Here is a 23,740-nt window from a genome sequence, read left to right on the forward strand (position 1 = left end):
CTGAGTACCAGTAACTGATTGCTTAATGCATTTCTATGAAACATTAATGACAGAGATACATATTCATACAGTGTAGCTTTTTACCCCTACCAAAATAATTCCTGCAGAGATATCCTGCAATTAAAGATCTTGTTAGATTGGCATAATGTTTTAAAATGGCCAGTGTTGTGTTTACTGTCAAAAATCACAAAGTTCAATTGCCTTTTGGCATTTGGTGTTACCATTTGGCACGAACATATTAGTCACAAATTATGAAAATGATGCACATGATCTTTTGCAAGTAAGAGGGCTTGATAGCGGTTTCTAAGCAACTAAAACAGAAGTTAATAAGTGTTGGTCTATTGATGTCTAACGTGTGAGCGGACAAATGTTCACACACATGCGCGTGCGCGCACACACACACACACCAACTCACAAACAGCTTTTGATCCATCTTTGAGAGCCCTCTGAGCCATGGCACCTTTGAATAATGGATAAAATGGTAGATAAAAGGAGAGACATTTCCCTGTTCCGTTCTTCGCCTGTGTTAATAAAATGCCCTAATAAGAAGGTGACCTTTTGGAGGATAGATTTGTAAATGTCACAAAGCAGAACCCTTGACGTGAAAGCGGCACGTTACACACTTGGACTGTGTGTGAGCTCCGGAAGGAAGCGTCAAATTCAGACGCTCGCTACATGCTGACATCTGGTACCAATAGATTTCACAATGAAAACTTAACATGAAAACACACCTAATAATCATCATAGGAAACGGGGAAAAAAACAGTGTGTTTGTATTGAACATCTTGCATGTTGTATGTTGTGTTGTGCATCCTCTAACGCTGGCTCTTCCTGGGTGGAAATGTCTTGTGGCTATAATGAGATTTTGTTGCCATTCTGGGATTTTCTGTACACATTTTACCCAAGCAGCTTTGTGGTGACTTATAGAGCCTGTTATCTCTGATGATCTGTGTCACAATAACCATTTGCAAAGTATGGAGTTAGAATCAGCCATGTCAGCTTTGACTTCACTCTCCACTGGTTAGTCCACAGTGGTGACCCAGTTGAACATATAGATGGCATGAGAAAAAAGATAAAAAAAAGCTTCACACGATGTCAGACCTGCACCCAGTCAAAAGGAAAGGGAGGAGACCAGCTCTACTGAAACAACATTTAATTGTAATTGTCATTGATAAGCAAGTAATTAATGAAACTTGGATGTGAGTGAAAAGGAGAAGCAGAGCAGGGGAGACAGTGAGTCAGGGGAGAAAATTAGTGCAGCTCACAAAAACACACAAGACTCACAAGAAAGACTGGCAACCATAGACCTTTATCTGGAGTTTGGCTTGCTCACTGGATCTTCAGACTGTTTGAAGTCTTTACCAATTCTCCTTTTCTGTCTCTCTCTCTTTTTTTCCCCCTAAACCACATAACATTGGTACAGTGTGCACTTACAGCCTCTGTGTTACTCTTCAAACAGTGCTTAATTAGGCATTGCGTGGTCTTTGTCAGAGTCCAGACCACTTGAGGCTGTCAGCACTGAGGAACGTTCCGGAGAGCCACAGAAATCTTTCATCCCCCCACTTTCAAGCCATCTCTTCAAGGACAGGCGTACTCAGAGGAGAAGAAGAAAAGAACCAGACCAGAGACCTCTGGCTCAGTTCATTATGATCCTGAAGGACCTTAACTCACGGTCACCACACTCAGAAGACCCGTTACTGTGTGGACGATGCTTTTCATGAAACAGGCAAAAAGAAAAAGAAAAAAAAAGCAGAAATTGGAAAAGAGATGCTTGCTAAAATTAAAATGAAAATAATTAAACTTAGCACTTGGCTAGTCGGATGTCTGTTGGGGCTTAAATCCTTTTGCTTTTGATTATACACGCAACCATGTGACTTGGCTCCACTGTATGCCAGGCTTTGTTGGGGATTTGGGACTCTTCTTCCTCTCTAGCTACCCTCTACCCATCTTTGTTCCTGTCATGTAAATAACTCGCGAGGGTCTCTCTGCGGGTGGAGACAGGGATGAAGGAGTGACAGGTGAAGGATAAAACAGAGGTCTCCAAAATGGAGAAGTGGTCCCACTCCATTGACTGTGGAATAATGACAGCAACCAGTATTTGGCAGTGCTCTTTGCTTTATTCACAGGAAGTGCTCTTCTATTGGACGGACCGTGTATCCTTTAGCATTGCCCTTATATGGATGAAAGTATTGGACTTGAAAAAAGAGTTCATATATGATATGTGGGTTTTGCTGACAGTTTCTATCAAACTTGATTTCAATTCCGAGGTAAATAGAAAATTTTTTATGCATTATAGTCTTCTTTTTTTTTTTAATCTTTCAGATGCTTCCTTTCAGATATTTAAGTCACACTCCCTTTTCTTTAAGGACAGAGGAAAAAACAAGCCTGCTTTGTGAAATCTGTCATGTAAGCCACTGTGAAGCACTGTTATTTTCAGTGTGAAAATTTAAAAATCTGTCAATTACGTTATAAAACAACGGCCAAGAATTCCATGCAGCCTGTAATTTAGTTCTCTGTTTCAGCTTGTAGATTATTTAAAAACACAACAGAAACTGTTTAACAAAGTTCAGAATGTTTAATGCAGTATGTTTTGACTGTAATTTCACAACTGAAGCCTGGACATTTAACTACGCCATGATTTCACTCTCTTTTAAATATCTTTTTATATTGATCTTGTTTATATTCTTGTGGGTCCTTTAAAGTCCAACATTTTTCTAATAATGAGTGAAAACACTTACCTTAAGATATCCTGCCCCGGGGCAAGATATAGACATGGTTTACCATCGTACCATGAACTGAAAAAAAAATACAGATATTAACCATACTAATTTTGTTTTAGAGGAATCCCTGCTGTTGTTAAAGATGCTTTCCAACTAAGGCCGCTTGCGTTTTATTTATTGTAATGTGAGCATAGTTCGCTGTAAGAGTAAAATAGCTTGTCTTATTCATTTGTTTCTGTTTGGTGAGTGAAGGTGACTGGTGCATTATTTCTTAGAATGAGACACTCACACATTAAACTCAGTATCATAATGGCACAAGACTCACTGACCTTTTTTATATCCAACTCACACCATTATTTGTTATAGAAAGGAGTTTTAGGATGTGCATTTTTTAAAAAAAAAAAAAAAATCTTGTTCATACATGTGTGAATGTGTCTTAAATCCTGTATTCCACCAGACTTAGTTATCTCTGTTTTGCGGTGACTCAGACAGTGAATTGAATGCCTCGCCTGACTCAGCTGGGATTATTGACTGCCTGCTCAGAGAGGTGGAGATACTCTTCAGACCACTTATTCAGACCGAGTCTAAGTCTGTGTGCGGAAAACAGACCGGGGAAGAATATAAAGTGTGTATACTGAAATAGGCAGAGCTTAAAGTCCAGTGTTTACACACTCACTGAGGAATTAAACTGGACAAGTGACATTTAGAATAGCCCTTTCAGTGCATGTACATAGAATAGATGCACACGCTTTATGTGTGTGTGAGTGAGTATGTATTTTAGTGATAATGGTAATGGAGTAGTGTTCATTCAAGAGCTATCTGTTTTAATCAGTGAATACAAGCACATACATTAGTCTGTCAGAAGACAGAAGGACTGGCTGTAAGCAGAACCATACAATAACAGTGGAAAGCTCTATACATGCATCCAGCATATGAAGAACAATATGGAGAGTGACAGGACATTACGTAAAGCAATGTCATGTGCACAGTGAAAATTAGACATTAGAATGCAAGGTCAATTACCAGTGCAACACTAATCAACCAACCAACAGCAAGGATAAATTGGCAAGAAGAAAACAAGAAAAAACGAAGAAAACTGGAAAACAAAGTTAAATTGGCAAGAATGGTAAAGCATCACGGAAACTCACCTCCCACTGCTAAAGTGCTTCTCTTTGTGTGTGTGTGTGTGTGTGTGTGTGTGTGTGGTATATGTTTGTATGCTCATAGGGTATATACATACATATGTATTTATTCATTTGTTTATTTGTATTGAGAGCTGAATGTAGGCTCTCTGTAACCAGACTTATTGTATCATTCTGAAGACAAAAGCAGGTTTGTGCAGTAGCAAGTAGTCTTTTTTTTGTATTTATAACATTCCACAACTGACTCTTGTCATTCATTTTCATAATTCTCATTTTCACATGCTGTAACACAAAAGAAAAGGGCTCCTGTCATTTTAACTCTGTAAAGATGGAAACCATCTCCTAATACAGCCTGAAACCCATCCCAAACCCCTCCCTTGCTTTTTACATTAACTTAGATATATCTCTTAATGTTTCAAAAATATGAAAAAAAAAATGTAATAACAGAGAAGCTGTGAATTCAATTTGCCGTCAGAAAATGAAATTGCATTGGTGGTTTTTATTGCGTAGCTCAATTGCTTTTTAATGAATTCCAACAGATGGGTGACTGCCTTACGTATGCTTACAGATATGGTCCCTCTAACACCAACCCCTGGTTGACATTGACTGTAAGGATTTTATTCCTTTAACAACAATGTTTATAATACAAGCATTATCAGATAGAGAAAATCTGAGACGTGCAGTAGTGTGTCTTTTCCTATCAAAAAAAAAAAAAAAAGAAAATTAATTCTCTAGGTATTGATGTGTTCCACTGTAAAGCTGCTTATTAGACAACCTTCCCTTCCTTTGGTTTGATGTTCCAAGGTCAGGTGATCTTGTGTTGATTTCCTATATGCGTCTGAGCAAAACCAGCTGTGCTGCCTGTCGGGAACACATGATTACCCTGAGCGGGAGATGACACATGTCTGTGGCTAAAAGAGACAAGCAGTGGGATTCTTACCACTGGAATAAAATCGATACCACTTTGCTTCAAAAAAACACCTTCTCTTTCTTGTTCCTATGCAGAGGTATAGAAGGTCTCCTTTCTATACCATTATTTGAGTGTTAGCGCACACATGGGTTAGATAATAGACTAAAGCTAAAGAAATGCTTTGATGTAAAGTCTGATTAGTAATGAATGCCCTAACATGATAGGGAAGTATTAGAAAGGTCTTGTCCTGCTTTGACTGAATTGGTAGCTTGAGGCTCAGGAAAAATAACCATCAGAGTTTTGAACAGGTACTTTCAAACTACTGGGAAATTAACTGCTTTGAGAGACCTCTGTAGGTACAATGCGCCATTAATAGATTATGCCTTTCAGAGCTACACTGTGGCTTTGATAATAGCCACACTCCAATAACTCCTGTAATTCCGCCGAGTTTAAAATCATCATCATCATCATCATCATCATCATAGTCATTGTCATCGTCATTTCATACCAGCAGTAACACTGTATTTTCCCTTTTCTACCTGCCTTAGGAACCCCTTACTGCTTAAACATGTCAAAAAATGTCAGTCAAAACTCGCACCCTTCACAGATTTCCTCTCTGGAACAGTCTCTCATTCCTGCACACTGTAATGAAAAGAAACACGAACAGGCGTCATCCATGTCCAATCCCACCAGGGACACAGCGCTGATATTGGTGTGAAAGCCCATGTCCCACCATAGCATTACATAAATCCTGGGCATGTGTCAGAGCACATTAGCCCAACCAGGTGGAACAAACAAACAAAGAGTGAATGTGATTATTATTCAGTCTAGAAAGGGAGGTGTGTGTGTCGGGGGGGGGGGGGGGGGGGGGGGGGGGGGGGGGGGGTAGTTTGTGAAGATAGGGGTGTGCTATGTGGAAGTGTAGTTTCATCATGACTCATTAGTCACCCATACCCTGTCCCCCCTCCCCGCCCCATAGGGACTCTTGATTAAGACTATTCAGTAGCCCCTCTATAGCTCATTTGCACTCCACTGCACTACCTGTACTCTATGCACTATCTCTGTACTATATGCACTGTTTTCTGCTCCTTTTGCGCTGGCTTCCGCTCATGCTGCTCTGAGTACCCTATTTATAACTATACATAAACATACTGTATATATTTTGTCTATTATATCTATTCAACCTATACATACACACTCCTGTGTCTACTCTGGCAGCTTCACCTCTGTGTAGTACATTATTTATTAATATCTACACATGTACATATCTGTATATTTGCTCACCATCGTCTTAAATGCTGTATATACTGTATCGCCACTGTCTATAATGCTGTATATACTGTAAGATACAATATCACTACTGCAGTACTCACTACCTGCACTTACCTGTAAATAATACTATGCTTTTGCACTTCTGGTTAGATGCTACTGCATTTCATTGGCTTTGTACCTGTACTCTGCACAATGACAATAAAGCTGAATCTAATCTAATCTAATCTAATCTAATGGTGTAACTGGAACAGTGGGCTGGATTCAGTGCATGGTTTCAGCACATGGATTCAGTACATGGGTACAGAGAGCAGAGAACAGATTGCGTATTGACGGCGAGATGCCACCAGAGACCGAGGGGGCACATGTCGATTCTCTGACCAGCGGTTTCTCGTAAGTGGTACGAAAGGGGTTTTTTTCCCCCGTTGAGGAAGCAGCGTAGTGACCATGAAATAGCCACAACACTGAGCTGTGAGTTATTTGTGCTGTAAGGTTTATGGTAGTATTTGCATATTGCAGGGTGAAATCTCTCAGGTTGGAGGGTTTTATTAGTTTTCGGATGGGCCTTGACGAGACTACTGTCTGCAAGACGAAATTGGAAATGATGTATTGTAAACTCATGTAACTGACACTTTTTGTGTCTACAAAAAAAAAAGATAACAACCTCTATTTCAATGCTAGGAGAAGCTAAAAAGTTGACATTAGCACAAACCTGGTTTGTTCCATCAAATCCTAGCCAATTTGTCAGAGGCACTGCAGGGGAAAAAATGAGAACCGCTGTTATGCATTGCAATTTTAAAACACAAAACATTCTTAGAGGATGAAGGAGCAGTACTGCACTCGAGAAACTAATGATAACTTTCTTTTGAATGCAACGATCTGCGCCAGCATCAAACATATCCTCCAGAGTTGTCATGGAAACCATATCTCGAGAGATGCTTTAAGCCTCTGGCCAGAGAGTCATGTGATTTTGTTTAATGTGAGGAATGCAAATCTTGTTTTATGATTGGTAACTGGCTATGAGGAACATTGTGCTTGTTGACCCTTGAAGTGTTAAGAGACTAGTGAGGGAAAGATTTACAGAGAGGGAGAGAGAGAGATAGTGACACACAGAAGGGAAAGGAGAGATAGGTGAGGGTTAATAATAGAGTAGTTAATGTTAGTAATTCTACAGAGACTCATAGGTGTCCCAGTTCAACCCAGTGGCACAGTGCAATATTGAGTATGGGAAAATGGGGCCTTATTAAAATGAATGAAACTTGGCTGGCGGTGATAGGAGGCATGACCCAGTTGTAGGAGTCATTAGTGATGATGAAGTCCCCCAGAGGAGAGATCACCACGGAGCCCCGTCCCTCCTCTGCACCTCCTCATGACATACCTCACCGACGTCTTCATGTCAGCACCTGGTCCTGCTTTTTCTCTACAGTCTGATACAATATTTGAAAACCAAGAAAAACTGAGCCGAACACACACACATCACTGCAAAGAGACATCGGACATATTTTCCCAAGTACCTCCAAACCCGTAAGTACATTTCTGGGGGCTATAGAGGAATTGGTTGAGCAAATCAGACCAAATCAGACACTATTGAACTGACATGTTCATTAGACAGTCTGCAGCCGTTCACTGATGCTAACGTACGATAAACAATGCGGTAATAAAACCATGGAGACTTCTGGAAATGCACCAAATTACCCACCAGGACAATTATACTAATAATAATAACAACACAAAAACACAAAACCCTCTGTTCTTCAGCTTCATGACTACAGATGTTCTTCAGTACATCTTCTACCAGTTTCTCTCCATAAATCTGGCATTTTGATATGGACAGGATGTTGTTTGTCTCAGTTGGCCAAAACATGAGACCACCCTTATGTGTGTTTTACTGCCTGCTCTTGGAGAGCTCTTAAGAAGAAGAACAGGTCTCTGAATGGGTTTGCTGCCTGCAGATTGTATCTAATGGAGGACTGACACACCTGGCCACCCTTAAGGCTTATTGGTATTCAGCTCACTCCCTGTCACATCTCCACAAGGCTAATTTAGCAAGAGAGCCTCATAGATCTAACGGATAAGACATTCATCAATAATAATTTGTCCCAAAGTCACACGGTGCAATGCAGTTTTTGTCTGTTCGACATGCCTGTCAGATTGTTAGGCACTAATGCTAATGTCTTCCTGCTGTACCAGTCTCTATCAGTCCCTGTTAAGGCACTGTTACTGTACGAGTAACATGAACACAAAAACATCACTACAGGACGATGGTGTTTTTTTTTTTTTCAGAGACATTCAAATATGAAATGTTCTTGTTTTCCTCTCTTAAAAGAATTCATTAATCAACAACAAATGATTTCATAAATACAGCAATAAAGCCTATATATAGGTTGTGTGTATGTATGGGTGTGTGTGTGTGTGTGTGTGTGTGTATGTGTGTGTGTAATGCCGCTTTCCCTCTGCGTGGTACAAGCTCAACTCGACTCTACAAATTTTCCACTGCAGTTAGTACCCCTTCGATGTAGCTGGTGATGCTGCAAGAAACTGTCATGACATCATCTTCCATGTTGCCCCATCTAGCTCTCGCTAAATTCTTTCATTAGCAACTAATCCAAGGAATGGCCGTACCTTCAACTGACCACAACGTGGTCTTGTGGACTGCCATTGTAACAGTTTAGTGAATCGAGAATCGATCAGTGGATAGCAAATTTGCAGTTGCTATAGTAGCTTGGCACTTTTTACAAGGGCAGGTTGGTGCAGGATGTCTTGTGTCATGTGTCACATGTAGTGATGATTCTCTCTGACCAATCTGTAGTCTGCAGTGTTGTCATGTCACATTTTGATACCTACTCAGCTCGCTTGGAACCACGACGGAGTGGGTACAAAAAATAGTAGTCTCTCTCTCTCTCTCTCTCTCTCTCTCATATATATATATATATATATATATATATATAACGTGACCCACAAAGGAAGTGTTACAAAATGCTGTCTGCTATCAGCCTCAGGTGTTGAGTCATTGGTTCAGATGTGAAGACCAGTTATTCGCTGCAATTTAAATGTAACAACCCAGGAGATCAGAGAGAGGAAGGTGCAAATGATCTGTCACTGACCCCATCAGTGCCACAAGGCGACCTTGCTGTTGGTGAGAGTCAACAGATAATATTTAAAACCTGTAATTGCCTGCTTTTATCACACAGTTGCTTCTGTTGTTTTGGTAAGTGTTTATGTACTTTTATTCTGTTTTCACTGAGGTTTGTGGGTAATGAACTTTCATCTAAAAGTGCTGTTAATTCTGTTTATCAAAAGAGCATGCTCAGAAGGACAGGGAGCATAGAGAAGAATTGGGTCCATTCACTGAAACACTGACTTTACCCACATCTGCTCAGAATCTGATGCAAATATGAAATGATATTTTTTTAAATCTTGATTTGTGACACTCATTGTGATCATCTGTAGCCTAACCTGTGGTCAAAAATTGATTAATTTAATTTCTTTTTCTATTTCTTTTCTTTTATTATGAGATAAAAATGACTTAGGCCATAGGACATTGAATGTCAGAGTGTAGATACGGGCCTGAGATGAATCGTGCCTTTCAGTGGCTTCAGATTTTGAGCAAATTTTGACCAAATTAGCAACAGTGGTTAATCTCACCACTACAGAAAGCTATCAGCACCTTGGTAACAGCCAACCTTTACAGTAAACAGGTCTAAGGCATTTTCACCTAGATATCAGCTTTCAGAATGAAACGCCATGCTGGTATAATTAAAGTTCAGGTCACTCATTTAAAATATGAATTAGTATTAATCAGATCAAATTAACTGCACTGCCATATTCAAATCATGGCATTAAATGTTAATGACCTCTTCTGTGCACGTCTTCAGTGGCATTGGATTATTTACATACTTATTAAATTACGTTTTGTTGTCTTTGGAATAAAACAAATTATCTGATTGAACAGTGAATCTCTGACAATACTGAACCAGTGTGTTCTGTGTGCCCTGCGAGTGACCTGGATTAAAGGAGTAACATTAAAGAACTATCAGGGTTTTGTATTTTTATCTCTCCCTGTTTTTCATTGCTTTCCTAGTAGCTTCCCAATGTGTTTCCAAATTCTGACTCTCCAACTAATGAGCCAATAAAACAATGTTTAATATGGAATATACATCTCATGTGGTCTGAGGACTTTACAGACGTTGAAAGGGATATAAAAAAAAGATTTTTATTCATTCCAATTAAGGGCTCTGGTTGATAGATTGATTGGTTGATTAACTGATTGACTGATTTACAGTCCAAACTCACAAAACTAAACGCTGAACCTTTTCAGGTTTGCAGTGTATGTTGATCATGCTGTCAGTTAACATTCCTCTTTTGATTCAAAGCCATAACAAAAGTGCTCTGATATCTTTTCAAATAAGCCTACGGCTATATGATAAAAAATTGATGTATCTCCACTGATGATGGCAGCTTCTGACTCATTTTGAGGCTCTGTGAAAATTGATGGAACAACTAATTATGTAAACTTAAGCACACCTTAAACCAAGGCTCCGGACCAATTACATGAGGAAATATCTGGAACAGTGTGTCTTTAACATGGGCAAAGAAAGAAAGAGGCAAAAAAAAGACTCAAAAGCTTACACCACTAATGTAACATTGGGATGCCAACACACACACAGTGCAAAATCAGTTTGTGCAACATTGATCTCAAAAATAATGAGATTTTGGCCACCTGAGCTTTCTTTACAACTTTTTTTTTTTTTTTTGCATTGCAATAAAAGGATATAAAAAACTGTATCCTACTGTGGTAGAGCTAGTATTGAAGACACTGACCTCTTTACCTCTGTGTTGTGTCAGTCGCCAGCCGAACAATAAAGAAAGACCAACTGATAACACACTGACTCATAAGCATAACACAAACAGGAAGATCTTTCTCAGAGGTCTCTCTCTCTCTCTCTCTCTCTCTCTCTCTCACTCTCTGTTTAGAAATACTGAAGCACTTCAATTGAGCTGCTTTATTTTAAGGATTTAGTGAAGACCGATCATTTTTCACCCATAGGACATGGGAAGAATACAGAATGTTAAGACTTCATAAGGGTTAAAGTTAAATTAGCGTTAGCCAACATTTGCTTGTTGTCATGTCTCAACAGGAACATTGTATCATCCAATCAGGTAGCGCTTCTTTTATGAATATTAATGAGTCTTCCCCTGCCACGTTACATTTCGAAAATTCACCAGCTGCAACTCCATTTATGAACCCTTTTCTAGACAATGTTAGCTAACGTTAGTCCTCCTTGAATAGTGATGTAGGTAGCCTATGCGAGATCTAATAACACTCACTAACTTAATTCAGTACTGTGTTTTCATAAATATTAACCTGGAGAGGTCATTAGGTTGTTAAATTTGGGATTAGTCTAAACAATATTCTATTTAGAATATAACTTTCTTTCAAAGTAACAATGAAAACATGCATATGTTAGGCTATTCTGGGGGAGTCTGACTGGGTTGCCAGTGAGTATGAAACTATCACATGCTGTTCTTGCTCCTGTTATAGCTTTAATGGTGAGAAGTCAATATTATGTGGCATTAAAACATTAATTTCTCCTGTTAAACACACAGCAGGAGAAAGAACATTATGCAGATTTTAACTTTTTATTTTGATATTCTGGCCTGCTCTGTGACCATCATTTGGATATTGATTTTTGTAAAAGAACAAAATGCCCAGTTTAAAACATTTGTTAGAAAAGTAATCAAAAAGTAATAAGTTACATTACTCTGACGAAGTAATTAAAATAGTTACATTACCTATTACATTTTTAACAGAGTAACTAGTAATCTGTAACCTATTACTTTTCAATAGTAACCTTCCCAACACTCTGTGTGTGTGTTTCACTATGCTTGCATGGACTCGCATCAGATAAGCAGGTAAAACACGAGGGGTTGAAAATGAGTGATCCACTGGGTTGTCGTGGGAACCAAAAGCTGTACATCACAGGCACAAGCATGATTGATATCCCTCCAAATGGGCAGAAACAACAATTGAGCACCTTACTCAATGCCTGTTGGCACCTGCTCCTTCATCCATGCCTCTCACTCACTGCTCTACACACTCCAGATTAATACAAGTTCAATAGCAGAAAGCAGCTTTCATGCTCAAAGTATCGGCAAGCATTTTCCCAGCTATACATCAAGTAACCCCCCCCCCCCCCCCCCCCTTTTCCTTTTGTCCCTCTGCCTCTGCTCTGAATGTTTTTAGATAAAAACGAAGAGGGTGGTAAGCCTTCTCATAAGGACAGAGATATGTCAACTCTTAACCATGGGAATGATAGGAAGGTTTCTCACCCAGGTTCTCTCTGTGACTGTCTATGCTAAACACATGGTAGGGCTTGTTACATTAACTGTCAACTGAGCAGGATTTGTTTGAGGTTAATCGCAACTGGACTGTATCAAAGCTGTATCAACACTGGCTTTCTGTTACAAAACCTCTAGTGTGTGAGTTGTCTCAAAACTTTACAGGCATTACAAAACAACTAAACAGGTGAATTTTTTTTTTTAAATTACAATGTAAATTACTTACTGAAGTCAATGCAAAATGTGCATTCTCTGCATTCTGGTGCTTACACATGTAGAGAATTGTCAGCTAATACTTGATTCACCCCCCCCCCCCCCCCCCCTCCCCCTCCCCCTCCCCCTGCCATGTTGTCTCCTCCACATTATTAGGGACAGCTGTTGCTCATTGCCTCATTATCTGTGTTTGGTATAAACAGGATTGTTTGTTATTCACTGCTTAATGTAGTACTGTTCCATGTGCCCTTACTAGGCCCTTGTGCTCTCATCTCTTGTGTGTAAGACCCTGTTCTGAATCCTGAATTTGTCAGTTGTCCTGTTTCTGATACTACAGTTATATGATCTCTGGTCTGTTTTAAAAGCCTAATTTGAATTGTGATCTGGACTCATAGTTTAAGGAATAAATGTACCACGCTTTTGACTCCAATTCTTTTGAGCCAAAAAATCGGAGGCACTAGATGATTCTGAAAACTGTGATCCCCGTAATGACACAAGAATGATGAGCGGTCTCAAGGCAAAACTCTTCCATTCATGACAAATGAGTTGCATAACGCTAAAAAGATCAAGCCCGTTGACTTTTATACTTATATATATTCAAACCGTTCATTCAGAATTTAAAAAATTTTGCCTTATAAGTTGTAAGAGAAGAGATCCACAGAAGATGTCAACACCTGGTAGAAATTTAAAAATAAGATTCACAATGAAACACTCACAAGAATTCTGGGTCAGGTTCCTTGGACAGTGCTGCACATTTGAAAGAGTGCCGTATTGCTGAACCAAATGCACTGAAACACCTAAAAAAAAAAAAAAGGCTTGTGTTACATCTACCTTTCCTGCCATGATGTGGAGGGCAGTGATGCGCGGCTCATTTTAATTCGGGGCCTGTAGCTACAGCCCCTTGTCTGGGCAATCATTGTCGCAGTGCACCATGGGAGTCCCTGGTCAGAGGCGACATGGCCTAGTTTTTTTGTTTTTTTTTTAACCCACAAGCCTCTGGGTTATTGGATGAGCAAAGTGGTCACATGACCCCACCTAAAGCAAACACTGCAGAGACTTGTGACTTGTCACAACAGTCGTGTTGCAATGACACCTCCTCTACAGGCTGTGTCTTCTCATCTCACTCCCGTGGGCTCTACTAAGCACGCTGAGCAAAGAACGGGGCAGAATTCTCTTTTTGCAGAGACTAATGTCGCTATCATGTATAGTGTGTGTCTGTGTGTCTATGAGTGTCTGTGTCTGTGCGTATGCCTGTGTGTCTATGTGTGTCTGTGTGTTTGCTTGTGCATGCATGTGTGATGTTGTTGCTGTTTCCGTTTGTTTTTGCTGTTATTATTATTGACCTTCCTACACCAGGCTCATCAGTCAAAACTGTTTTCTCTCTGAGGTATCACTAATACTTGGGGGCAGATGGATTCTCTGAACTGATTAATCACCTGCTGTGTGTCCTTTATTGGGAGAGAGAGGTGATGTTAATGTGGCTGTGGAGACATTGCAGCCAAAGCTGTCAGCCCGTGATGGGACTGCCAGTCAGCGTGTACTTGCACGGCTGACGTGCAGCCCTCAGTACAGAGCGACCAATGCCTCACTGACGTGTCCTGACAGTTTGGGAGCGTTTTGACAGACGCAATGTGGACAGCCATCCATAATATCTTAGCCTGCCCAAGATAGGGAGTCACGAGAGTGGAATTAATGAATAAACGAAGACTGGTAATGACCAGTGAGAGGGAAACAGGCTTAAGCATCGTCCTTTCCTGTTTCCATCGTTCTCTGTAACGACATGTTTATCTAACATATGAAGCAGAGGGAGCTGGGCAGGTATAAGCTGCATTTTTAGAACTCATGACCCTGATTTTTAAATGTGGAATAAAATGTATACAATGTCTGCATTAATTAAATAGTAACAGAGCTCAGTGACATTGGAACTTGTCAACATTATGAAAGGAGCAAATCAAAAAGGCAAAGGTTTTTACGTTTTAAATGTATTTCCCTCCCAAACAAAGCATCACAGTTATTGGTGCCCTTGTTCTATGTGCTTTGTGCAGCCCCTCTCTTACAAAGTGAAGATGCATTGAGTGCCCTTCTGTAACTATCAGGTGTGGCAGTTTGGGATTTCGGGTATTCCTAAACATAGATCCATTCTATGCTTTGGTCTATTGTCACAAATTGGCCTCCTCAGTTCAGATGACGAATTAGTTTCAGTTAGAGGTCCATTAACCATTTCTTTGGCGATTTTGATGTGTTTGGGACCACTGCATTCTGTTAGGATGCCTTTGTGTCTCTGAGAGGTAACCAGGCTTTGGGTTAACATGAACTGAGCAAATTTCTCTCTGGGAGCTCATCTAAGCTTGCAATCCCTTATAACTGTTTAGAGGTCTGGGTGTTACATATTTAAGAGTACTAATTGACATTTTGCGACTTCTCAATGATAAAATAACATTAGACGGAGCAAAACCTTCATGTTAAGATCTTACATTGCATAGAGGAAGACAGCCTGTCATGGCATATGTATTTTGCTGTATTGCAGGGCATCCAAATATATATCATATTTTACATAATTTTAAATCACTCAGAATTCAGAGGACTGCAAAACTACTAGCAATAAAGTATATCTTAAATGTTATATGGGTGTCTTGCTTCCATTCATCATGGTGACCTTACTAGAAAGTTCTCTGAGTGATTTCAGACTCTTACAGGATATAAGGGTATAGAGCAAACACTCATGATTTCTCAGTTAATGAACTCTACTGCAGGGAAAAAAACCCCCACAAAGAACTTGGCCCCTCTATGGAGAAAGTCGACAAGCCTGCAAGGTGAAGAGTTTAGAGAAAGAAAAGTGGCAAATCTCTTCACTTTATTCAAAGACATCTAGACACTTCATACTAAACAGTTTGCCTTGATGCAGTCTATCAAAACACAATAGAGAATACCTCACTTCAGTCTCCAACTGAAGCTTCTTATTTGTGTCATCACTCCTCAGAATGGCTGGATATGATACGATATTGTACATAGCATCTCATGACATGAGATTCAACTCTGTCTGCCCTGTCCTTTCATGAATATAGAATGAGAAATTAGGCTAAGAGATAAGCTTTTGTGTACGACTACTGTGATTTGCTTTTGGTGTAACTGAGACACACAGTGTTTGGAGAACCATAGCCTTACTCATAGCACTAAGGGAGCAGGATCCCATGTAAATGTAGGAGTTGGAAAGGCTGTAGAGGATTTCTCCTGGCTTTGATCTACTACGAAACCTTCGACAGTCATTAAGACACAATCTAGTGGGGCAGTCAACTGTTGCGAACTCAAAGACATTGTTGCTTGCATTAACCCATAGAGACGAGGGAACACAACATAGGTATTTATTTGAACTCTGTCCATTGGACAGGCTTAAAAACACACAGAGATGCAACTATTGACTCAGATATACAGTTTGCTTTAGAGGCTGAAGTTTGAAGACTTTAAAAAAGTACAGTATAGGGTATCTAATCAATCCAGCTTACTGTAACAGCATTTTCAGTAAATTCAGTTTGAGGTCATAAAAGCTCAGAAGAAGAAAAAGGAAAAGAAAAGAAAAAAAAACCTCAACCTTTATCAACTTTAAATGTCTTTCCCTCCATATTGTTTTTTAAATTATAACTATTCTACCTACTTTCATTTCCAGTTGATTTCACTTAATAGTGTTCACTTAAAACTTTTTCATACTAAATCAGAGACTTATGTTAATAGAACTTTTCAAGTAATTTGAGGTTACATGCTGTTTTTTTTCACATAGCATTCAATTCAAGACACAACTTAAAAATTTTCAGCCCATAAAACAGGCCTTGTTCTTTCACAGTAACGTTATAACCATTTTTTTTATTATTTCTTAACAAAACAAAAATTAAAATGTTTAATTTTCTACCTCACTCATGTAACCCACCATAGTCCGAATGCTCATAAAAGACGGCAAAGATATTTGTTTTAGCCAATAGCTGCTGAACTAACAAGTTCAAAGGTAAGTGCTGAACTTGAACTGAGCTTGTACCACTGCTTTTTGAACATGGCAGCATAAATATTTCATTTTATTTTGAGTTTCAAGTTCAGTGAATTATAAGTAGGAAAGTCATGTTAATGAGGAAATCGTTTATTTTGACTGGAACATCTGACATTTTTTAAGATCCACCAACCAGGCTGAACAAAGTTAACACAACTTTTCTAGAGTTATCATTTTTACGGTCCTATTCAGCTGACGGCAAAAACTTAGCTAAAAAAAAGAAAGAAAGAAAGAAAGAAAGAAAGAAACCTGTATTTTAGGAACATGGTGAAATTTAGCTGTATGAAATTATACAAGGGAAGAAGCCCAAAATGTTGAAGCAAAAAGATTGCTAATCTATGCTTATGGGAGTATTTGCTGCAAAGGAAACCTCTATATGATTAAATAGTCATAGTTATGAAATTTTAATAGTCTGTCGCACTAGTCATCTAGCTCATTTGCTTGCACAGTGCTTAGTGTTTGGGAGACTAGGAACTGAATTTCATCTGCTACCTTGTGTTAGTGTATCGCCCCAGTGCAGTGTATTCCCAAGCCTTTACTGTCCTTCCACATATCACCTTATTCAGAACTTTAAAATGCAGTCTTATGTGGAATGGACATTCTGTGTTTACGCTATGAATCAGCAGAAGCACCTAAGAAGAAAAGGGATATGAATAAACATGAGCTCCTGTTCCTATTCATGTTTACTCAGTCTCTGCCCATCTCCACTTTGTTGTACCAGATGGCTATTGATAATTTTGGAAAGTTGATACTTTTGAGATACAAGGTTTTAATTCAATGAAAAGCACTTTACTGCCATTGGTACATCAGCCCTCGTATGTTACAGTAATGCTTCGTGCTGTCTGAGGACCTGAGCCTTGAAACTGCTCTCTCCTTTGTTCTCTCGTTCTCTCGTTCTCTCTCTCTCTCTCTCTCTCTTTTTATAACGCTGAGGCTGACTTCATAGAAGGACTAATTAGGCAGGATGAAAGACAGCATTAGCAATTTTAATGAAGTGCGGCTTTGAAATCACATTCTCCAAAAAAGAGTGTGTTCCTACTGCCTACAGGGTCCTCTCCTGGAGCCCGAGTGGATTCCTATCACACTCACAAGGGCTGGCAAACAAAGCTCTACCCTCTGACTGCACTCCAGCATCCCAACACCATCTGCTCCGTTAGGATGCCACAGTACTCAGGTTCCAGGTACAAATGCCAAAGATTTTGTCGACCTGTCTCCGTGACAAAGGGCAAGGCTGAATTTTGGAATAGCCTTCCGAGGGTTCTATCCTGCCTTTTACACAATTAATCCCATTGCACTGTGCATTTATGAAGATGGAGACAAAACTGTATTTTTCATTTTGGTTTCAAAAAGTGTTTGTTTGAATTGTTTTTGTGATGTGGTAGTTATGATGCTTTTGTTGAGAGGGAATAACACCATTGGTAACTGTAAAAGACTTTTTTCCCCTCTGTCCTTGACATAGCGCAGTCAGCTAAAATAACAGGAAACAATGGAGAGGCCTCACAGATACACAGGTGTCCATATCTTCAAATCTTCAAAAAAAAAAAAAAAAAAGAAATCCATCGAAGATATTCTGGTAAATATTCCAGTTTATCCTTGAAACTGAAACAGAAAAGACCTAAAAATTACATAATTCATATATAAGAATATATAATGACAGAAACTGAATTTCCAAAACTACAAAATTTATAATAATCCAAAACTATACCTCACTTGCAATGGAGGTTTACTGTGAAATCCCATGTGCTCATTAATGTTTCATGTACCTTTGATTAATGTGATTCTAAAGGGATTTTTTATATCACATTTCTCATCAGGGCACATTAAAAACTCCCACAGAGAAAAATCATATGGAATAGTTAGTGAATGTCTTCACTGAGTCAGTGAATGTCTTCACTGACTACGGTAAATGTTACCTTACCTTTTCTAATGGCACCGGTCTCATATTCAAACTTTCTGTCCAATGACCTCACAGCAAGGTTCTCCAATCATAGTTTTCGGTTCAATGCCACCAGATTCAACATATAAACACAGACTGAATTCATCTGCATGCTCATGCATATTCATAGTAATCTGCCTCTACTGAAACACACTGTAAAACAGCAAAGTTCTTGGAAAAGCTGCAACACAGAGAGAAAAGGAAACGGTTGCTTTTGTTTTCTGTCTGTGCTGTGTGTGTAATGTGCTTGTCGTCACATGACTCCAGTGGCTGTTGCCACAGATGTCACGGTTCAGCCGTAATCCCGTTTCTGAGACAGGATTTTGCGCTGATCAAATACACGTTCCCCGACAGAGTTTCCCCACGAATGCATTCAATCAAACAAACAAAAAAAAGAAGAAGAAGAAAAAAAGAAAAAAGATCTTGCTGACCAGCTGAAGGAATGTCTTGGTCTTCATCTCACTGTGAGAAGTCACACATATGTACAAAAAGATAACGCTTTGAAAGAGAAAAGGGTTTATCACACTGACAAACACATCATTTTAGTCCTGTTAGATCCACCAAGCTCTCCTGATGCTATAGTACTAAAAGTGTTATAAAAAAAAAAGTTTTATTAAAAAAAGCATTTAAAGACCTTTATTTCTGTCATCATAAATTCAGCTCCTCCACAGTGTGCTCCCCATTCCCAAACGAGAGAGTCTCTCGTTCTCACTGTTTACCCCCCACCCCATTTTTCTTCAGCCTCCACACGCATGCAGGCCCTAATCAAATAGAGAAATTTAACTGCAAATCACTTGCCTGCCCATACAGTTGCCCTTAGCATCAAATTTCTTACTGAAAAAAAAAACATATAAATTATGCAAGAGAATGATTGATGATGGCACACTGAGATTTTTTTTTCAGACAGAATATGATTTCAGTAAAACAGATTTTGCAGTGTAGCTTCTGTAAGTTGGAGGATATGCTTAGGGAAAGGCTACAAACTACAAGAGTTATGAGTTACTATATGAAGTACAGAGTGGTTTTCCACAGAATCTACACAGAGGAAGTCTGAGATTTTGAATCAACACAAGTGTGAAGCACAGAGAGAGTTGTTATCATTTCTGAGTTATTATGATGCAAAACTGTTCAAGTACAGCCATATGGATTTCATGGTACATTCTTCAAAATTCAGCTCTTCACATTAGTCAGTATGGTCTCTGAACAGCAGGAATTCTGTCATGTTCCACTGAACAGCTGCATGTTACACGCATGTTATTTTGTTAGATATACATCAAAACCAGAGCAGTTTTCTCTCCCCTATCTTCGTGTACTGTATTATTTGAGGTTTGCCTCAAATAAGACTGAAGAATTGAAGACTGATGTATGTGCTGGGGTGGGGGACTAAAATCAAACAGTTTCACTGATAAATAAAAGATATGACCTGGGAGGTGACTCTTGTAAGGGACTATGTACAAGCTCAAGTACTAGTACAAGTATAACATCAAAATTATCAGTTGACATGAGATGAAAAGCTATCTTTAGGTGCAATTTCTGACGGCAAAAAATTATAAAAGGCAGAAATGACAGTTAAATTTGACAAAATATGTATAGCCAAATGGACTAACGGACCAAGTGTTGGAAAGAAACACATTACTAGAGTCCTGAAGGAGAAAGTACCACACAATGTCAAAGTACTTTTCACAATCGAAAAGTTCAGCTTAGTACTATTATACAGGTCATGACAGCGGATTAGCTTTCAGGGCAGAGAAATATCGAATGTGGCATTTTACAGGGAAAAAAAAACCAAAGCCCATTCCACTTAACTGCAACGTTGAGAACATCATTCGTAAAAATGACATGGAAAATATATGGCATAACATTATAAACCTGGGCAAGTAGCTAATGCACTCCACTGTCTATAAATGCACATTGTTTTGTTTGAATAGCAATGATTAAATACATTTTTCTTTTCTGAATGCCAAGAACATTTGAACGCAGCCATTGCTCACATATTTAAATCTTGAAAATGTTAAGATCAACATTTTGACCAGTAAATCATTTGTCAAAAGAGAGTCTCCTTCTGAAGGTTTAATATGCAAAGCATCTTTGAGACAAAGCAAAACTATACTGTATTGTCACGCTGGTGGAGTGGTGCAGGACCATGCGCAAGACACGAAGATTGAAGGTGACAAAAGGAGGACTTTACTTACAAACTAAAGATCAAAATACACGTGCAAACTGGAACAAAACTGATAACAAAAGGTGCAGCCAAACAGTGTGCGTATAAAACACAAACAACGATAGACAAAGGACAAGGCAAACACAAGGGCTTAAATACAGAGGGTGAACTAAACAGGGCAAAACATGATTGGTACAAATTAACGATGTTAATAAATGAGACAAACAGGAACAGTTGAGGGGTGGAGACAAACACAGAACAGGAGCACAAAGACATATCAAACTAAAAGTCCAAGATGAGGTGCAGGCTGTGACATGTATAAATAAAATTCACAGACATAATTATACAGAAACACATAACACTGTCAAGCAGTGCTTTGTCTCGCAAAGCATTTAAACCATAATAAAAGAATATCTTGAGCAGGGTTTTTCTTATCTGCTATTTCTACTTTGCCCAGTCACATGTCGATTAACAAAACTCAGTTGTTTCCACATGTCCTAATGTTGATGAAAACATTGGCCCAACATGTGCTTTTGTAACAACCTCGCCTCCTCCCTCGCCAGTTTCAGCCATTCCGCGCTCAGCGTCGCCGGTTTACTAATCACCGGTCTGATCACCCTCCTTCTGCACACCTGCCCTCACTTTAGTTTCCGATTATGCATCTCACTATTTAAACCCCTCCGTCGAATCAGTCAGTGCGAAGTCTACATCTTCCCTGTGTTTACTGAGCCGTCTTGTGTCTTGTGTTCCGTGTTCCAAAGTTTGCTTGCCTACCTGTTAACCCATTTGCACTCTGTCTTTGGTCCCCTGTTAACCCTGTTTCAGTTGACCCTCTTTCTGTTTGTTTATTTATCATTAAAAACCTTCAGTTCTCTGCACTTGTGTCCAGCACCTTGTCCTTCCTGACAGCTATATGCATTGATATCAATTACATGCTTTGTATAGACTTGTTTTTGTATAGACTTGTTATGTCACTTTACTAATTGTTATGTTTGTGGTAGTTTTTCTCTCTAGCTCTCTCTGTGTGTTTTATATTGGATAAAACAAATTGCTGTATTCAAATTGTCTCAATTCAGACAATTTGAATACAGCTGTAATTAAGATGTATTTAACAATAATAATATTTCATTTCCATTTATTAATTATTCTATCAATAAACCATCCACAGTCAAAGTCTACATGAAGTTTTATGAGGTTTATGTCACACTGAAAATGATAGGTAATAGCAATAGATTATATTTATTGTGTTGCTTATTGTACTGCTCTAAAGTAACTGGTGCAAAGAGCTATTCATCAGATGATACATGACACTGTTTGAATGGTACTGTTTACTTTTCTTTCTTGCAAGATGTGATTTAGTTTATTTAGCTACAAAAAAATATGCTGTTTGTTTTTGTTTAAAATTTTGAACTACACAGATTGTGTTTTGCTGATGTACCAACAATGTTCAACATTCTTGACCACAGCACAAACAGTGCTTTTTAACATTGTCTTTGGATAACACAAAGTCCCCCCCCTCCCCCACCCAACAAGATTAAACTGTAATCAGTTACGGTGTGTTGAGGTAAGCAAACCCTTTCTGCACCATGAATCCACCTTGCTTATTCATCGCCTGTGTCATTTTGCCTTTAGAATAACAGGAGTGACACAAAGATCAGACTCCTATTGTCCCCATGTCGGGAACATTAACTGGTTTTGCTTTTCTGCTCTGTAATCCATACAAAATCAGGACTTACTTTAATTGCCTTACAACGCACAGAACACAGAATAATAGGCCTGTTTGCTTATTACCATCACGTAATTCAATGAATAAATAACTGAAGTGACCCAGGAGTGGAATCTAATAGTGACATTAGTTTTAACTAGTCACAGAAGACTGAAATGGTTTGCAGTGCTTCAGTAGTCATTGTCAAAATAATCAATGCTGAGCGGATGTTGGAAATTTTCTCCTGTTTTGTGAGTGTGCTGTGGGTGAAATCAAACTCAATTTTCTCCTGTTTTGTGAATGTGCTGTGGGTGAAATCAAACTGAAATTTTCTCCTGTTTTGCGAGTGTGCCATGGGTGAAATCAAACTGAAATTTTCTCCTGTTTTGTGAGTGTGCCGTGGGTGAAATCAGACTCAAATAGTACTGGGAGTGCACATGTAACCTGAAATGAAATAATTTATCATGAAGGTCTGAGAGTAGAATCTTTAAATATTCTCTGGAAACACACCACATATCAGGGCTCTCAATGGTTATAAAGCACCCATCCATCTGACTACACACCTCTGCTCTCATATCGAAACCTAACTCTGGCACATGTCTTCTGTTCTCGTATACAAACGTGCCTCCTCTCTATGTCCTCCACTCTCATACACACATCAGCCTTCTCCCAGTACACCTCCACTCTCACATACAGATTCACCTACTGTCCTGTGTTCTTCACTCTCCTACACACACCCACCTTCTCCCAATGCACTTCCACTCTCACATGCAAACTCACCTCCCACCACATCCTCCCCTCTCATGCCCAAACCCACCTCCCCCCACACCCTCTCATCTCATATATAATCTCACCTCCTCCTCTTGTGCTTAACTCTCATATACAAACCCACATCCTTCCATGCCCTCTGCTCTTAGGTTGTCACTGTTATGATGGCCAAAGAGAGGGGCGCTGGTTCAGACTGAAATGAGATAAGGGTTCACGCCTCCGCTGAAATCAGTGGAAGGGCTCCTGTTCGCATTTTACAGCCACGGTGCTCCCTACATTTCAGTCATTACCCTTAGACAGTCGCAAGATTTAGATTTAGATTTGAAGATTTTAACTGGCAAGTAAGCGGCAAAGCAGTGTTGGTATCTTTACGGCACAGCTATGATTAGCGTGGTCTCAGACTCAAGTTCTGGGACTCATCAGAAAGAACATTTTGGCAAATGCCTTGTATGAGTCTCATTTAAGAAGCCACAGTCTTCGTAATCAGAACATAAGCAGGTGTGTTGGTGATGGATTAGAATGTCTTGTGAGTTATCTGGAA

This window comes from Chanos chanos, chromosome 6 (assembly GCF_902362185.1).
Source record: "Chanos chanos chromosome 6, fChaCha1.1, whole genome shotgun sequence".
Taxonomy (NCBI): Eukaryota; Metazoa; Chordata; class Actinopteri; order Gonorynchiformes; family Chanidae; genus Chanos; species Chanos chanos.